The sequence below is a fragment of the Lissotriton helveticus genome, chromosome 5_1 (assembly GCF_964261635.1).
Source record: "Lissotriton helveticus chromosome 5_1, aLisHel1.1, whole genome shotgun sequence".
In the NCBI taxonomy this organism is placed as follows: Eukaryota; Metazoa; Chordata; class Amphibia; order Caudata; family Salamandridae; genus Lissotriton; species Lissotriton helveticus.
The window spans coordinates 213,217,072-213,234,322 of record NC_136065.1 but is presented as its reverse complement, the minus strand read 5'-3'; the positions used below and the strand labels follow the sequence as shown (position 1 = coordinate 213,234,322).

The 17,251-nt window shown below is 54.9% G+C and overlaps 1 long non-coding RNA gene across 1 annotated transcript in view; it reads left to right on the top strand.

Moving 5' to 3' along the window:
- Window positions 1–17,251, top strand: part of LOC144753051 (uncharacterized) — an 85,423-nt gene that overhangs the window by 3,100 nt on the left and 65,072 nt on the right. The gene's annotated exons all lie outside the window — the stretch shown is intronic.

The following is a 17,251-nucleotide window of genomic DNA, read 5'->3' as shown; positions in this document are numbered from 1 at the left end:
GGATCCACCAGAAGATTTTCCGTAGCATGCGTAGGGTGTTGAAGCACGCCGAGGAGACGTTGTTGACTTGCCTGGTCATGGAGAGGGAGGAGTCCAGGATGAAGCCCAGGTTGCGTGCATGGTCTGTTGGTTTGGGTGCGGTGCCCAGGGCGGGAGGCCACCAGGAGTCGTCCCAGGCGGAGGGTGAGGGTCCCAGGATGAGGACCTCCGTCTTGTCCGAGTTCAGTTTTAGGCGGCTGGTCGTCATCCACTCGGCTACCTCCTTCATCCCTTCGTGCAGGTTGGCTCTGGCGGCGGCGGGGTCGTTGGTCAGGGAGAGGATCAGCTGGGTGTCGTCGGCGTAGGAGATTATGCTGAGGTTGTGTTTGCGTACGATGGCCGCGAGGGGGCTCATGTAGACGTTGAAGAGGGTGGGGCTCAGAGATGATCCTTGAGGGACGCCGCAGATGACTTCGGAGGCCTCTGACTTGTACGGTGGTAGGCGGACTCTCTGTGTTCTTCCGTCGAGGAAGGAGATGATCCATTCCAGCGCCTTGTCCTGGATTCCGATGTTGCTGAGGCGCCGTACTAGGGTGCGGTGGCAGACCGTGTCGAATGCCGCGGAGAGGTCTAGGAGGATGAGGGCCGCTGTTTCTCCATTGTCCATCAGGGCTCGGATGTCATCGGTGGCGGCGATGAGGGCGGTCTCGGTGCTGTGGTTGGCTCGGAAGCCGGACTGTGAGGGGTCGAGGGATCCGTTCGTCTCGAGGAAGGCGGCCATCTGCTTGTTGACGGTCTTCTCGATGACTTTGGCTGGAAACGGGAGGAGCGAGATGGGGCGGTAGTTCTTGAGGTCGGTGGGGTCCGCTGTTGGTTTCTTGAGTAGAGCGCTGAGTTCGGCGTGTTTCCAGCTCTCAGGGAAGATGGTGGTGTCGAAGGATGTGTTGATGATGTCTCGCAGGTGGGGTGCGATGACAGCGTCGGCCTTGTTGAAGACGTGGTGAGGGCAGGGGTCGGTCGGAGATCCGGAGTGGATGGAGTTCATCGTGCGGATGGTGTCTTCGGTGCTGATCGGGGTCCAGGCGTGGAGGGTGGAAGTGGGGGGTGGTTGTTCGGTCATGGTGTGCGTTGGTTGGTTGTTGAAGCTGTTGTGTATGTCCGCGATCTTGTTGTGGAAGTATGAGGCGAGGGAGTTGCAGAGGTCTTGCGATGGGGTGATGTCGTTGTTTCCTGCGCTGGGGTTGGAGAGCTCTTTCACGATGTTGAAGAGTTCCTTGCTGTTGTGTGCGTTGTTGTCCAGCCTGTCCTTGAATGCTGTTTTCTTGGCGGCGCGGATCAGCTGGTGGTGTTTCCGGGTGGCAAGCTTGAAGGAGGTCCTGTTGTCCGGTGTCGGATCCCTTCTCCAGACTTTCTCGAGGGCTCGGCAGTTCTTCTTGGAGCTCTTGAGTTCGTCGGTGAACCAAGGGGCCTTCTTGCTGCCGGGTCTGCTGGGCGGGGTCCTCAGTGGGGCGAGTTCGTCCGCGCAGTTGCTGATCCACTTCGTGAGGTTGTCGGCGGCCTGGCTGGGGTCTGCTGAGCTGGCAGGAGGGTGCTGGCTCAGGGAGGTGGTGAGCTGGTCTGCTGTGATCTTGTTCCAGCTTCTGCGGGCGGCCTGTTGTTGGTGGTGGTGGGTCGTCGTTCTCTTGAAGGTGAAGTGGACGCAGCTGTGGTCCGTCCATTGAAGTTCTGTGGCGTGGCTGAAGTCGATGTCTGTGCTGGAGGAGAAGACTGCATCGAGTGTGTGTCCGGCGAGGTGGGTGGGGGTGGACACCAGTTGCTTGAGTCCCAGGTTGGCGAGGTTGTCGAGCAGGGTGCTGGTGTTGCGGTCGTTGTTGTTCTCCAGATGGAAGTTGAGGTCTCCCAGGAGGATGTAGTCAGCGGAGGGGAGGGCATGCGGGCTGACGAAGTCGGCGATGTCCTCGCTGAATTGTGTGCGTGGTCCAGGGGGTCGGTAGATCAGGGTGCCTCTGAGGGTGGTGTTCGGGTTGGTGTGGATCTGGAAATGCAGGTGTTCGGCGCTGGTCAGGGTGTTGTCGGTGCTGGTCGTGAGACGGATGGTGTTCCTGTGGATGATGGCGATGCCTCCTCCCATCTGGTTGGCGTTTCGGTCCCTCCGGACGATCTTGTAGCCCTCTGGGATGGCGATGGCGATGTCGGGCGCTGAGGAGGCGTTCATCCAGGTCTCCGTGAGGAAGGCAACGTCAGGGGCTGTGGCGTCTAGGAGGTTCCAGAGTTCGATGGCGTGTCTGTGGACGGAGCGGGTGTTGAGCAGGATGCACTTGAGGTGGGTGCTGCTGGTGTTCGACTTGGCGGGTGCTGGTGCGAGGCTGGTCCGGATGCAGGAGAACTTGCAGGCGTGGCAGCTGAAAGGTCCGTGGGTACGTCGTGGAGTGGCTTGATGGCATTCTGGGAGTCGGCCGGTGTTGAGAGCGGTGAGGGTGGCGGCGGAGTACGTCAGGCGGGTCGGTCGGGCTCTTCGGGGGCCAGGGGTCCTGGCACTGGGCGCGGTCCAGGCGCGGACGGGCGCAGACGGGCTTACCTTTGGCGCGCCTTCGGCGCACCCGCTGCGCGTGACCGCTGCGCGTTCGCACGGTCGCCATTTAAGGCGAAGTGCGCGGGTGGGCGGAGCAGCTGGGAGGCGGGAGCGGGGAGGGAAACAGAAGAGAAAAGGGGCGGGGCTAATGGCGGTGGCGGGAAGCGGGAGCGGAGGGCGGCGAGGTAGGCGGGGAAGCAGGAAGGAGACAGGCACAATGTACAGAGGAGTTCAAAACACGACGAGAAAACGGCACATACAAAAAAAAAAACAGGCAACAATTCAAGTCAAAAACGGGGGAAAAAACAGTAAGCACACGATCTTGGGCACAGGAAGAAACAAGCACAAATTACTGACAAAAACGGGCGAAAACCAAAGGAGAGCGCTCAGGGCGGCAGCGAGGCCGGCGCTGAGGCAGAGGCAGGCACTGGGGGCACACGCAGCAGCTGGTGGCCGTGCGGCGCGGGGGTGTCCCACAAGTGGGAGCTTGGTATTTGTATTCATTTTAAGTTACTTGTTTTACACGCAATGTATTTAGTTCATCACATTATTAATTAGGTGCACGTAATTTGGAGGAATTGCAATATTTTCTTCTTTTTTCAGCATATTATTAACACTGAGTTGCATCATGGAGTTTGATGTATTTAGATTTGACACAGTAATGATGTTACGCTATAAGATGAGTTAGATACAGCAAGGATGTTTGGGGAAGTAACAAATCTCATTGTTATACTTATAAGCAAAAGATTTACTGGGGAAATGAATTTGATGGTGCATTATGGGAGAGGGAGTTTTTTGCCATAGTTGCAGAGACAGTTCTATGCAGTCACTGGGAAAACAGTCACGAGGCTCTAGTTTAGAATCACGCAGCGCGATCATTTAAGAGCATGAGAGTGAGTGCAGCTGGAATTACGGATTAACAGCCAGGAAGAGTGAGAAACGAGTTAACTCACAGAGACCAGTATGAGGAGGTCAGATTGCTGGTGGTGATGTTTGTTTAAAGGTAAAATAGTGAGGGAGAGGGCATGAGGGCAAACAGAGTGGTAGTTGAACATGCGAGGATAACAAGAGGGGGAAAGGGTCTTTTGTGGTATGGCGTCAGGACGAGTGTATCAGTAGGGTAACTACAGTTCTGGGAAGAGCAGGGTGAGGTGCAGGGGTAGAAATAAGTATTATTTAAATTATGTTGTATCACGTTCAGGGATATGGAGGTGGTTACGCGGTTTTTGTTATTGACAGTTTGTTTAAAACACTAAACACTGTGCATAGCTTCATGATTAGTTAAGCTGTTTATTATATTTGTTTTAGCAACCCCTGATGAAGAGCCAAGAGGGCTCGAAATGCATTGGGGTTTACATCAAGTCAACTTCAAACTGATTGATCTGCTCGTACCGTTGTATAAAGCCTGGAGTGGCATGCAGTTGATATTGGAAGTATCAAATAAAGATTGCAAATTCAATCACACTGTCTCCTTTGTGATGTAAAGAAGCAGCAAATTGATGAAGTAATGGCCCACAAAACGTTTATGATTACAAGAGTTGATATTGGAGTACTTGGATTACTGGAACACACAAGCAGGATAGATTCCCACTTTTTGCAGTGCGACAGTGTAGAGCTTGAGACGAGACCTCTTATTGAATACATTAGTATTGACTGTGATCTGGGGTGATCCACGGACACTGGACGCACGCACTTACAAAAGAGGTTTCGAAGCATGGTTTCACATTAAGGGAAGGAGTGCAGTCTCATATATATTTTTCTTACTTTTGGAAAGTTAGCATTTTCTTACTTAACCATTATATGCCTCTGCCTGTCCTTAGAATAAATGTCATGGTTGGATGACAGTTGGGCTTTGTGAATTCACTCTAGACAGTCACACACAAAGGGAGCCGAGGTGTGCCTTGCATATCCTGATGGCCCATCACTCGGCTGATGGGCCTTCCTGGGCTAGGGTGGGAGAGTTGACAATTATACCTGAATAGGGCTGTCCCTGTCCCCACACTAATACTGCATTTCCCCTGCAGTGAGTATGGGGGCAGAGTCTGGAGCACTACAAAGACCTTTTTTTGAAGTCTCCCTACTTCAAAGGCTAAAATGGGTGTAAGTATGGGACCTCTGACACTATATACTCAGAACACTTCTGGACTGAGGCCCTTCTGCCAGGAAGAAGAGTTGTTGTGCTACCAGGAGGGACTTATACTTTGCTGTTTGCTTTGCTGTGTTGTATGTGGCCCACTGCGTGCTTCTTGCCTGGGTTTAAGAGGACTAGACTCTCCTCACCCGGCTTTCTAATGTTCCCCAAGGGCTTGACTTAGCTTACCTCCTATTACTGAAGGCTCAGGGATACCAAAGACTTCACTTGCATCTTGCAACCAGCACCTAGACTCCTCTGCTGTGAGTCCTATTCGGCCAAGTGGGGCCAAATCCAGCCCTGGGCCCCTGGAGGAGAATTGGGTGCTGCAAGAAACTGACGCAACTCCAAGCATCAGCTAGAAATCGGCAAAATACTGTGACATTTGACCAGCACGAAAGCCGTGCTTCCTGTTTGCTGAGTGCACGATGCAACAACCAAGACTTACAAAGCAGCCCCAACTTTGCCGACGTAGCTTATCCAAAGAACCACCGCTGTGGGAGTCTCGAGCACCACTTCACCGAAACTTGTGATACGCTGCTCCGACTCAGACGCAGCCATGGCCCTGTGTGACTTTCGACCCATGCAGCACTGTCGGTCCTGCGGTTTGACATAAACGCATCATTGACATGGCATCGTATACAGGAACTGAGGTCCTGCACAAGCAATAGATGCCTCACCTTCTCTGTGCAGCACATTGTCCCAGAGCGGCAAAGCTTCAACGACCCTGCACTGCATTAAGGAACCGACACATCACCTGCATCCGCAATGCCCCATCTCCTCTGTGCCACGCACCATTTTTGATTTCCGACGCATCCAAGGTACTGTAAGGGGATCTGCATGATTCCTGTATCTGGCTCGCGCTCCATCCCGGTCGAACTGAACTTTTGGATATGTCCTAGTCAAGCTGACCAGATGGCCCCAGTTGGAGCTATATACTTCTAAACACTGCAATTTTATTCAATCTTTAAAAATTCATAACTTGACTTGTGTATATTGGATTTTTATTGTTTTGGTCTTATTTCACTCAGATAAATATTGGCTATTGTTCTAAACTGATGTGGACTTACTTTGTCATGTTTTCACTGTGTTACTGAGTGTTTGTACAAATACTTTGCACATTACCTCAGGTGGGGATAAGCCTGATGGCCCTGTGCCAAGTTGCCAAGCTGCCAAGGGGGTGAGCACGGGTTATCTTTAGTTTGTAACTTACTGTTCCTGAATAGGATTGTGGGTCTGCACTAGGACAGGGCACATACTCTGCCAAACAGAGACCCCATTTCTAAAAGCAAGTCATGCCCCTCAGATCCTGTCCACTTCGACCTCTGGCTAAGACATTTTGATTTTACTAGACTTATGTATAATATACTTAGTTACAGGGGCTTTGGCAAAGGCCTCCCCCGAAGAGGGCATTAAGAGGCGACCAAAGGCCTGGAAAAAATGTTTTTTGTGGCGAAACGTCACCACAAGTTAGGGAGGACTCCTCCCCACACAGGAAATTGGGGTCAGTAAGAAAGCGCCAAAAGGGACTGAAAGGGCGCGACCTCCCACAGGCCAGTTAGTGACATATTTTGAGCAGCCCTATTAAGGGGCGACAAGAGGTAGGATGGTGTGCAACATAAGTGGCGCTGCCCCAAGGTATGCTGATTGTTGGAAAAACGGAGGCAGTGCGCGACTAGAATCATCAAGATGTCTTCTCTGACAGGCTGTCCCGGGCCACCGAAGGTGGCCACCTAAGAGGGCGGCCACCCTTAGTGCCACATGATGGCACAGACCCAAAAGAGCGGTCTAGTGTTTGGGGACTCGAAGGGTATTACATACGTCCTTAAGAGGCAGATTTAGGCACAGACCTCAATTTTGATGTGCGGTTGTTGTGCGACCTGGAGTCGCTATGCACAAATGCACCGAACAACGTGGATTTGGTTTATAAGATAGGGGTTGCTTCATTTTAAAAAAAAAATTATATTTAAAGACCTTTATTGTTCAAGACATTTTGTTTTGTTTACACACAGCGCATAGCCTACAACCCGCAGGGGCCGGCAGCGGAAGATGGCAATCAAAGGAAATATGGGCGAGATGACACAGCCATTCAGCCGACAACCCTGGGGTCCGGCGGCGTAGTATAGATAGAACTCTTAGACATTTTATAATACACAGCACGGTAAACAAGTAGGTCTGTAGATTTTTCATTTTCTTCGTTCGTTAGTGTAGGTACATCAATGCATCTCCGGCATCTGCACCATATGAGCAACAGTCCATATCCACAAGGAATATCAAGTAGTAGCAATGTTTGTTAGGTACTGTGTGGACAGGTAATAGAGGGACTGAAAATCCTGTGTTCGAGATGTCGCTACGACGTGAACAGGTGTATAATGGTATAGCTCACTAAGGCAGGGGAGTAGGCTCGTATAGGCGGTGACGTCAGGTTGTGACTGTTGCAGCCAAGGCCGAGACGCCTGGTGGCTTGATGTGTGTGGAACCCCCCAGTGACGGCCACGTAGGTGTGGACGTCAGAGGTAAGAGGCAACGCCCAGGTTCGGGCCTCCGGTGCCGGAGGGCACCTGTCCCAGCCGTGGTCCGCGGCCATGTGTGCAGAAGGTTGTGGCATGTCATTGCATCGGGAGTGCATTGTGTCAACAGGTACGTGACGTCCCGCAACATTGTCACGGCATGTAGAATGTCTTTGTCTACAGCAATAAAAGGCCTGGTCGTGGAACGTGACCGGTGAATGAACAAATACATGAACCAGTATAATGGTGGGATAACAAAGGGTGGGAAGTAAGAGAACGGTAGCGCCTGTCAGCGTGTTATGGGGTGGGGGGTCTTTGCAGTCGCAGCAAGGGGTCAGTGGTCTCGGGGCGGGACGCGGCGGGGCCACCTCGTGAGCATGAGGGGGGTCCAAGTAGGGACCCTCGAACGATATGTCCAGAGTGCAGCCAGGGCAGTGGTCATGTGTCGAGGGGCATGGTCAGGGTCTGATGCGCGGGGAACGCAACAGGGTATAGAGGAGAAGTCCGTCTATCGTTAGCGGCGGGGTGTGTGGTGTAGGCAATCAGGGGCGAGAACATGGGTGCAGGTATGGTGCGGCTCAAGCGTGCGCGGTGTGGGGAAAAGGCAGGAGCGCTAGCATCGGCATGAGTACGGTGCTGACCAGAGGGGGGGGGGGGGGGGAGTGAGTGCTGTGGTGCCTCACAGTGTCCCTCGTCAGCTCGGTAGCAGTGGGTCATGTCACCTCAAGTTATGTCTTGTTCCCTGCAGGCTTGCTGAAAGGATTTAAGGAGATCGTCCCAGAACTGTGCAATGGGGAACTTCCGGAGGCCCGCTGTTTCCTCCCGTAGGAGCACCGTACTCTGCCCGTGCCCAATTAATGAAGGATGTGTGCCAGTGTCGGATATGTGGGGGGTTGCTGGGCTTCCAGTGTTTGGTAAGTAAGCGTTTGGCTGTGATTAGACCCATATCCCAGAACCGTGCCAGCACCTTGTTCAGCTTCGTGCGTTTGTAGAGCCCCAGGATACAGGCTTCCCACGTTCGCGGCACTTGTTCGTCGGTGCATTGTGTGAGTATTGTTGTGACTTCATCCCAGTACGTTTGAATGTTGGGACAGTGCCAGAGCATATGTAGGAGATCCGCTCCCACCAGGGAACAGCGCTGGCAGGCAGTGTCAGTAATTGAGAAGTATCTGTTAATTTTGTCGGGCGTGAGATATGCTCAATGTAGGATGTGAAATTGGATGATCTTGAAAAGGGGATTGCGTGGGATGTTAGTTGGCCCAACTAATACCATCGCCCACTCCCTGTCAGTCCAGTCCCTTCCTCTGTCGGCTGCCCACTTCTCCCTTAGCGGTAAGGTGGAAGGCTGCGTGTGGGCCAGCAGGGCTTGCGCCAGCCAGTGTATTACATGGTAGCCATTGCCCATGACATGTAAATACTGCATGAATTGATGCATCGGCAACTCCTCCGACATATCGCGCCAGGAGGCGGTCAGCATACGTACAATGGATGCATGCAATAGGAATTACCCGGCTGGGAGGTCCGTACTTGCGGCGAGGTCCGCAAAAGAAAGCAGCGCACCGTCAGCGTAGAGGTCACCCAGCGTTTCCACTCCTGCCCGTGTCCAGCTGGTCAGTTGGGCCTCCGTCAATGCTCCTGTTGCCCCGGGGGCACCTTGGAGAGGGAGTATCGGGGCATATGGCTTCGTTGCCCGGGTGAGCCGTAGGCATCGAAGGAAGCACTTGCGTGCCACTGCTAGGTGCAGTTGAGCAGGACAGGGGGGGCGAGCTAGAGGATGGAACAATGCACAGACCTGCGTCTGGGTTCAGGCGGTGGCATCCGAGGCAGTGTCTCCTAGGTTTTTACCACCAAGCCATCCCGACACCCACTGTAGCTGTGCCGCTAGGTAGTACAGCTCCATGTTGGGGACCGCTAGGCCTCCCGAGGCAGTGGTCATGTATAGTTTAGTCAGTGCCACGCGGGGCCGGCCCATGTTCCAGACAAGGCAGCGAAGCAGGACCTTAAGTTCCCGAAATACTTTATTGGGGACATATGTGGGAATATTGGAGAAGTAGTACAATAGCCATGGTAGGACTATCATCTTGGCCAGCGCCACACGACTAGGCACATTTAGGGGCAGGGTCTTCCAAAAGCCGATTTGGGCACGAATGGAAGCAATCGCTCTCATCAGGTTCCCCTCCAGGACATCTGCTGGGTTCCAGTAGATATGGATTCCCAGATAGCGGAATGTAGTGGGGTACCATTGCAGCCTTTCGCCGCCCAGGCGGATATCGCTTTCAGGCGTATCCGGGCTGAAGGAATAGGCTCCCGACTTGGACCAGTTGACCCGCAATCCCAACATGTCTTCGAAAGTTCGGAAACTGTCGGTGAGAGATTCTGGGACATTGGTCAGATCTCGGACATATTATAGCAGGTCGTCTGCGTATAGTGAGACCACATGAAGTCCATCTGCCATTGGGATTCCCCACTCATTTCCCTGCGTCCGGAGGATCGTGGCCAGGGGTCCCATGGCCAAGGAGAACAACAGAGGCGAAGGGGGCAGCCCTGTCTGGTACCTCTTCGCACACAGATGGTGTCAGAAAGCAATTTGCCGGTGCGGACCCGGACCGTGGGTCTGCGGTAAAGTAGATCTACCATGGTCTCATAGCCGCCTCCCAGTTTGTACTTCTCCATTACCGACCCCAAGTACGGCCACTCAACAGAGTCAAACGCTTTCTCGAGGTCTAACACTAGAAACCCTGCTCGAGGCCAGTGACGAACGGCATACTCCTGTACACGGAACAAACGACGGATATTATAAGAGGTGTGGCGTGCTGGAACAAAGCCATTCTGGTCATGGTGCACCAGGAGGGGGACCAGGGGGGCCAGTCTCCAGGCTAGGGTGGAAGCAAGTATTTTATAGTCCGTGTTCAGGAGGGCCAGGGGCGATAAGAGCCCACCCGTGTATTATCCCTGCCGGGCTTAGGTATGGATATCAGGTTGGCTTCATTCAACGTGGGAGGAACAGAGGAATCCTCTGCGGCCGCAGCGTACACCTTTAGGAGTTTCGGAATGAGAATGTCTGAGCCAGCCTTGTAAAATTCCGCCGGTAACCCATCCGGGCCGGGGGATTTGCCATTGGATAAATTAAAGATGGCTTCACGGAGCTCCTCAGATGTGAGCGAGGCCCCGAGTTCGTCTTGTTGTGCAATAGTCAGTTGTGGCATCAGGGGGGGGGAAAGATACCCTGCTATGTCAGGGTGTGGGTCGCGGAGTTGGGAGCGATATAAAGCGTCGTAGTGGGTCGTGAATGCTTCATGAATGTGGCGCTGTGAGTATAGCAGGCCCCTCCCGTCTACGTGTATCGCTGCCACCGGGGCCGTCCGGTCTTCCTGTGAGATCAGACATGCCAATAATTTGCCAGGCCTATCACTCAGATAGTGTGTCCGCGCCGAGTGGGCAGCGTAGTTAAGAGTGCGTAGCCGTTCCAGGAGGCGTGCATGTTCTGGACGCGCCTCCGTCAGCGGGTCAGCTGTGCCACCGACCGCGTCTTGCTCCCGATCGAGCAGGCCGGTTTCCAGTCGCGTTAGGTCGCCCTCTAGCTGCCGCCGCATGTGTCCCTGCATGCCCAAACAGTGGCCACGAATCACGACTTTAAAGGCGTCCCACTCAACCTGGGGAGAGGACGCCGTACCAGAATTCTCCTCGAAATATTGGGTTGTTTGCGTGAGAAGGGAGTCGCGGAAAGCCGCATCCAGTCACAGCGCCGGTTGGAATCGCCAGGTGGGAATGGGTGGGTGTGGGCGTTCCCAAGTGATGGTCAGGAAGTGTGGGTTGTGGTCCGAATAAGTGCGTCCCATGTATCGCGTGTCAGTGACAAGTGGGAGAAGGTCAGCGGACACCATGAATCTGTCCAGGCGTACGTGCAGGTTGTGCGCGCCAGAGTAATAGGAGTACACCTGTGCTGTGGGGTTGTGAGCTCGCCAAGCATCATGGAGATCCCACTGCGCGAGCAGCGCCTTCGAGGCACCGTGTGTCGGTGCGCCAGCTAGGGGCGGGGAGGAGCGGTCAAGTGTCGTGTCTAATACGCAATTGTAGTCACCCCCCAGTATCCACGGGACCGCATGCCAGGTCGCCATTGTCATAGAGAGGCGTGCAAGGAAGCCGCTCTGGTCTGTGTTTCGGGAATATAAGGAGACTAGCACCACTTGTTGCCCATCTAGCCTGCCCTGGGCCACCACGTACCTGCCTTCGGGATCTATATGTGTGTCCGTGACCACCCAGGGGGTCCCAGGACGGACCCACAATAGGGCACCGCGTGCATATGAGGAGTAGTCCGTGGCATAGAGCTCTCCACGCCACCTACGATGCAGAGCACGCACCTCCGCCTTATTCAGATGTGTTTCTTGGAGCAGCGCTACATCTATCTTATGACGTTTAGATAGGAGTAAATCTGATACCGTCTAGCTGGTGTGTGCATGCCCCTGACATTCCAAGTACAGATCCGGATTTCAGCCATAATCACCACTCATGCAAGTCCCACGCTCACCAGCCAGGTCCAGCCCTCCAGGTGAGGTTCCCCGTAGGTTCCCCGGTCCCATCCTCGCCCCCAGACCATATCCAGTCATTAACAAAATACGCAGTGACCTCCACAGGTGCTTAAGGGTAGGGGAGAAAAGGAACATATAAAGCCAGGAAAAGGCAACATTATAGATAATGGCAAAAGGTCGGCTGCACAACATGTCGCCATCCAAACACTCAAATAAGCTATAGTAAACTTTACAGTTCTAGGGGGTAGTAAGTGGCTTATGCAACAAAAGTCTGAAGTACAATGGTGTCCACGAGAGAAATGTCGCCTCTCCCGGGCCGAAAAGGAGAGGCCGTGACTGACAGGCAGGCCCATGAGTCCGCCTGCCCAGGATGCTGGAAACAAGAAGGGGGGCGGGGGGTCCGAAGTCAGAAAGCAGAGGGAGAGCTCAGAAGGAGTCCTTGTCTTCAGAGGGGCCAGAACAGAAATCTCTAGCAGGCGTGTGGTCACAGCTGAAGTGGCGGTCTCACCAGGGTAGAGGACAGGACCATGTGTACATATCAAAACGTTACTCACTGTGTCTCTTCGTCGTCGACCCCTCAGGGCTGGAAAATCCCCGCATCAGTCAATACTGCAGGTCGCTCACCTCAGGGCAAGCCAGAACAACACCAGCACTGTTGCGCCATCCCCGCGCCGCAGGGGAGGAAGGCCCTCGGGTCCCTCTCAGCCGAGAAGGTCCACTGTCTGTGGCGTGACGTCCGGGGGATCCGTAGACCGTTGGGAGTCCGGCAGGCTGTAGATCGCCTCATCGTCACTCGGAAACGTGGTCGGGCTGGCGTTTGGGGCAATGGACGGGGTTGGGGAGCTGCTGATCTCCGTGACCCTGCATAGCGCATCCTGTTGTTCCTGTAGGATCAGGTCCGCTGGTGGAGAGCGTGTTGGCGCCTCCTGGGTGCGGGGGGGGGCGTGGGTGTTCTGCGCCTATGGCGCCGTCTCGATCCTCGTGTGCGCGAAGTCGTGGTGGTCCCTTGTGCCCTCCGAGGTGCATCAGCTACTCCTCCATCTAGCCAGGCCTCGACCTCCTCAGGGCTAGTGAAGAAGTGTGTTTTGTCCTGTGCCACCACTCTTAACTTGGCGGGGAAGAGCAGCGAATATTTGATGTCCGCCTGTCGCAGTCGTCTCTTCACTGTTAAAAAGGAGTGACGTTGTCTTTGCACCTGTACTGTGTAATCAGGAAAAAACATCACCGTGACGTTATCTATCTGGATGTCGCCAAGCTTCCTAGATTCCCGCTGGATCGTATCGCGGTCCCTGAAGTTGAGGACACGGAAGATTAGAGGCCTGGGGTTGGAGCCAGTAAGGAGGGGCCTTGTGGGCACCCGGTGAGACCGTTCCACCACAAAGTGAGGCGACAGTGCGCCCTCCGGCAGCAGGTCTTGTAGCCAGGCTTCTACTCGTCGAACTGGATCCATCCCCTCCCATTTCTCCAGGACGCCTACCAGTCGGATGTTATTTCTCCGTGCCCGCCCTTCTGCGTCCTCAGCACGTTCCTCTAAAAATTCCACCCGGTTGAGCAGGTCCCGGATATGTTTGTCTGCCTGGCTCACCGTGGGTTTCAGCGCCGTCACCGCCTCCTCCAAGGTCGAAGTGCGGTCTTGTAGCTTCTTATGGTCGGCTCTGAGGTGGGTCAAGTCAATCGCCACTCTGTCAATCTTGGTCTCCGTGGAGGTGCGAGTCTGTTGTAGGGATTCTTCCAGCCGCTCCATGACGGCCAGCACATGGTCCAGTTTGGACGTCACTTGTTCATCATCCATCTTAGATGCCGCCTTGGATATCTTCCCCTTTATCGTCGCGCCTCCGGTACCGGTCCGTGTCTTCACCCCTCCAGACATGGGCCAGGCGCGGCGACTATGGAATGCTTGCACACAAGTGGGACAGTGCAAAACGTAGCTCCAGGTGACCAGTATGCAGGATTCTGGGAGGTCGGCGGCCTCAAGTACAGTCCGGGTCTAAGGTGGCGGCAATGGCAGTGGCACCCCACAGTTCACACGGTTCCGTGGCCGTGGAGGTATCGTTAGCACCAGCGTCCACCCGCAGATGCACAGATGAGCAGGGCAGGCAGCGGGGGCACCTCGCAATGGCCGAAGGGGGGTGTCCCAAAGTGCAGCTCCAGATTTCAGGCGTGGGCTACATTAGTGTCAGGTAGCGCTCGCGTGCCAGTTCTATCATCAATGCCCACACTGGGATGTGTATCGGGGCAGGGCAAGCGATGAAGGTGCACCACAGAGGCTCCGGCGAGTTATCAGGCCTCTGCGGCAGCCGGTGCGGGTTGCCCCCTCCGCAGCACTCGGAGAACGAGCGCCCGTGCAGTCGCGGGCAGCGTTGTTATTCTGCGATGGCCTCCTCGTCGCGGCAACCCCCCGAGTCCGTGGCATGAGGCGGGGTGCAGATGGATAACTGTCTCTAGGGGGGCCCCCAGTTCACCTTCAGAAGCTCCCGTGGCCCACTCGCAGATTTCCTCCTCTCCAGGGCTTCCCGTGGCGCGGCGTCTCTCCAGGCGCGGAGCGGTGGGGCCCCAGCACCCAGTAGCGCTATCTTATGGTGCCAGGAGGTGGGCAGACTCTCTCCCGCCGTTGGCGGTTCCGCTCGTGCTTTGGGCCTTCGAGCCCCCGTTCTCCGCAGCTCTCGAAGTGTAGTGCGCTCCGAGTGGCACTCAGCCGTAGTGTCCCACTTTCCCCCTCCGGCGTCTGTCCCCCTCGGCGTCAAGAGGCAAAGTCCACGCCACGTCACAGGATGGGAGCGCCGCGTCTGTTGTCGATCAGTGGAGTGGAGGGGGGATATCATTCAGTCCGTGCCCCCAGACCTCTCAGGGCTCAGCAGCGTGCCAGACAGGCCGCATCCCCAGGCCCAGCGCCTCGATCTAGGGTCCCAAGTGGCGGCAGTGTGTGGGGGCCGCCGCCCGATCCCAGGCAACACTCCGCTTCCTCTATGTACCGATGGCGGTGGGCAGCACCGCAGGGCAGTCGGGTACCTCGTCTTTGCAGCTGTCGGCATAGGCGTTGAGGTCACCGCATCCCGCGCCTCCTCTCAGTCCGCCACCTCGAGCCGCGGCCCCGCCCGGGGCCTCGATCACCACCAGTTCTCCGCTGCCACCACCATCGTCCACATTAGCTCCAGGGAAGGAGGGCACAGCCGCTCAGCAGGGCCGGTCGGCAGCACGGGTCCAGAGGGCCATCCGGCCTTCCCCCTCAGGCCCCGCAGGCTCTGGCCGGGCACCGCACAGGCCGCAGCGTCAGGCCCAGAGGCGCACCCAAATCCCCGGCCTCATGTAGTTAAGCACCCCAGGGGGGACCGCGCCAAGATCGGCTATGGCGTCCCAGTTAGCACCGGTGCGGAGCACAAGATAGGGGTTGCTTCATGCAGAATGCACAGGGTGCTTTGATGAATATGTTATACACCTATCAGAAGTGAAGATGGCCCTCATTCTGATAGATTCAGCGGAAGCACTAGTAGCAGCAGGTCGTAAAGAAAGAACTCTAGAAGGTGGGGGGCTCTGGGGCGGCGGCGGCCACACCCAGATCCAATGCAGGAAGGTGCAGAAGGGTACCCTCTACAGGAGCACAGGAAGGGTGTGAGAGCAAATGATCCCCAGGGAGATCCTGGGTGGGATCCTGGAGGAGTGACGGCGCCCCGTTAGTCCTTCGGGCGGTTGTGGACCTGAGCAACCGGGGGTTGCCTGCAACGCTCAGCCCCCCCCGTAGGGGGAGGGGCGTGAGTAAGGGGTGGACTGGAGGTTTGCCGGGGAAGGGGTTAGACCTTCCCCTAATATTGATAAAGCCCCCGCGGATAGCACCACGGGGGGTTTATGGCTCATCAGGTGGGCAGGTCGCGAGGGGCGGCCTGACCCTGGATCGCCCGTAGGATAACCCAACATGTTGGCATAATGTTTATGCAAATAAAGCTGCAACAACTTTCTCCAACAAAAAACATTGTGTGGTGTCTGTTATTTGGGAAGTTGTCATGAGCAGGTTGGGGTCTGGGCCGATGTTGGCACTATGAACTATAGTCCACGGAGGAGCACAGTATCCCTGGGAGAGTGTAGCCCCCACGGTCACCATTCCGGGACTGATACAGCTGGCCGGACGTGTACGGCAGCCCAAAGAGAGAGTGAGGAAGTTCCCGTGATCCGACAGAGTGATGGTATAGCACCACTGCGGCACGTAGAACAAAGGAAGGGAACAGGACTCACTGCCACGGCCCAGGACTTCCAAGGACCGCCATCAGTGGTGAGCGGGAGCCCAGGTCCAGTAACTCTGCATCAGACCATCAGGACTCGCCACCGCTGGCAGGGACATCAAACAATGGTGAGCGCGAGCATCCGGAGAGTGCTCTGTTAAGCCCCACCCCTGCTCCGAGAGAAAGTATTTATTTATTTATTTGTTTATTTATTTATATTATTTATAGAGTGCACTATGACCAGACTGGTATTATGGCGACTAGGCTGGAGGTGTGTGTTTAAAGGGAAAGGCGCTGACCAATGACTGATTTATGCCGGTGCGCTTAAGGGACGGGTGAGGCAGCAGAGCCAGCCCAAAGTGAGTTTTTTTGCTGCATGTAATGGTCTGACCTTAACGCCCTCAAGCACATTTGCACAACAGATTTTACTGCCAGAACCCCGCATCCGGGTCTCCTTTTGGTTGCCCATGGTGACTATCAATCGAGAAGCTTCAGAGAAGTGGCGAATTTGAGCTTAAGGCGAGTACAGGCTGCAACCAGCAATCTTACTGAGAGCTGACATTTTTACGACTCACAGCCTAGCATGCATTAGTCAAGCTCCTCATATTATGGGACATCACCAATCTTATGCATAACTCTGCTGCAGCAAGATAAGGAGCTAGGGACTGCTCATAAGAGATGCAAAACCTAGATAACCCCTTCTCCACCTCTGGAGAACTGAATTTGAGTACATTAAAAAAACAGCAAGTGCAATCTTTTTGCTTTCATCCTTTTCTTAGGCAGCCTATATCTCTCAAAGGGACAAACCAACCAGCGCCATCACAACCAGACGAAAGAGATCACCAGGGGCTAGGGACAGCTCACCAAGAGCAGTGTGAATCAGAACCCCTCTCTCGCCCATGCAGAAACTAAACGAAACCAGACACTGCTTAAATAAGTGACAGCCCAAAGTCGATGCAACCCAGTTAATTACACCCGCAGATATCCTGCAGGTGACTTGACTCAACCCTAAAATACAGACAAACAGAGAAGACTAGTCCCTGCATGGTCTTATGGATGGGGGACCAAGATGCAATGGGCTTACAGGCGAGATGGAGGAAATGCTAAGCATGGCGAGAGCAGCAGCAGCCAAGCATAGTAAAGACTTGCTGCTTCGACATTTGGGCAAAGTCCCGGGTGAGGGGTCCAGCAGCCAGCAAGACAATGGGTCCTCAGTCGCCAGAGGAGGCACAGAAGAGCTAAGCGACGAGCAGGACCAGAGGCAAGAACCCAAGAAACATCAAAGTAACACAAGCAGAGGGACAAAGAAGGTACAT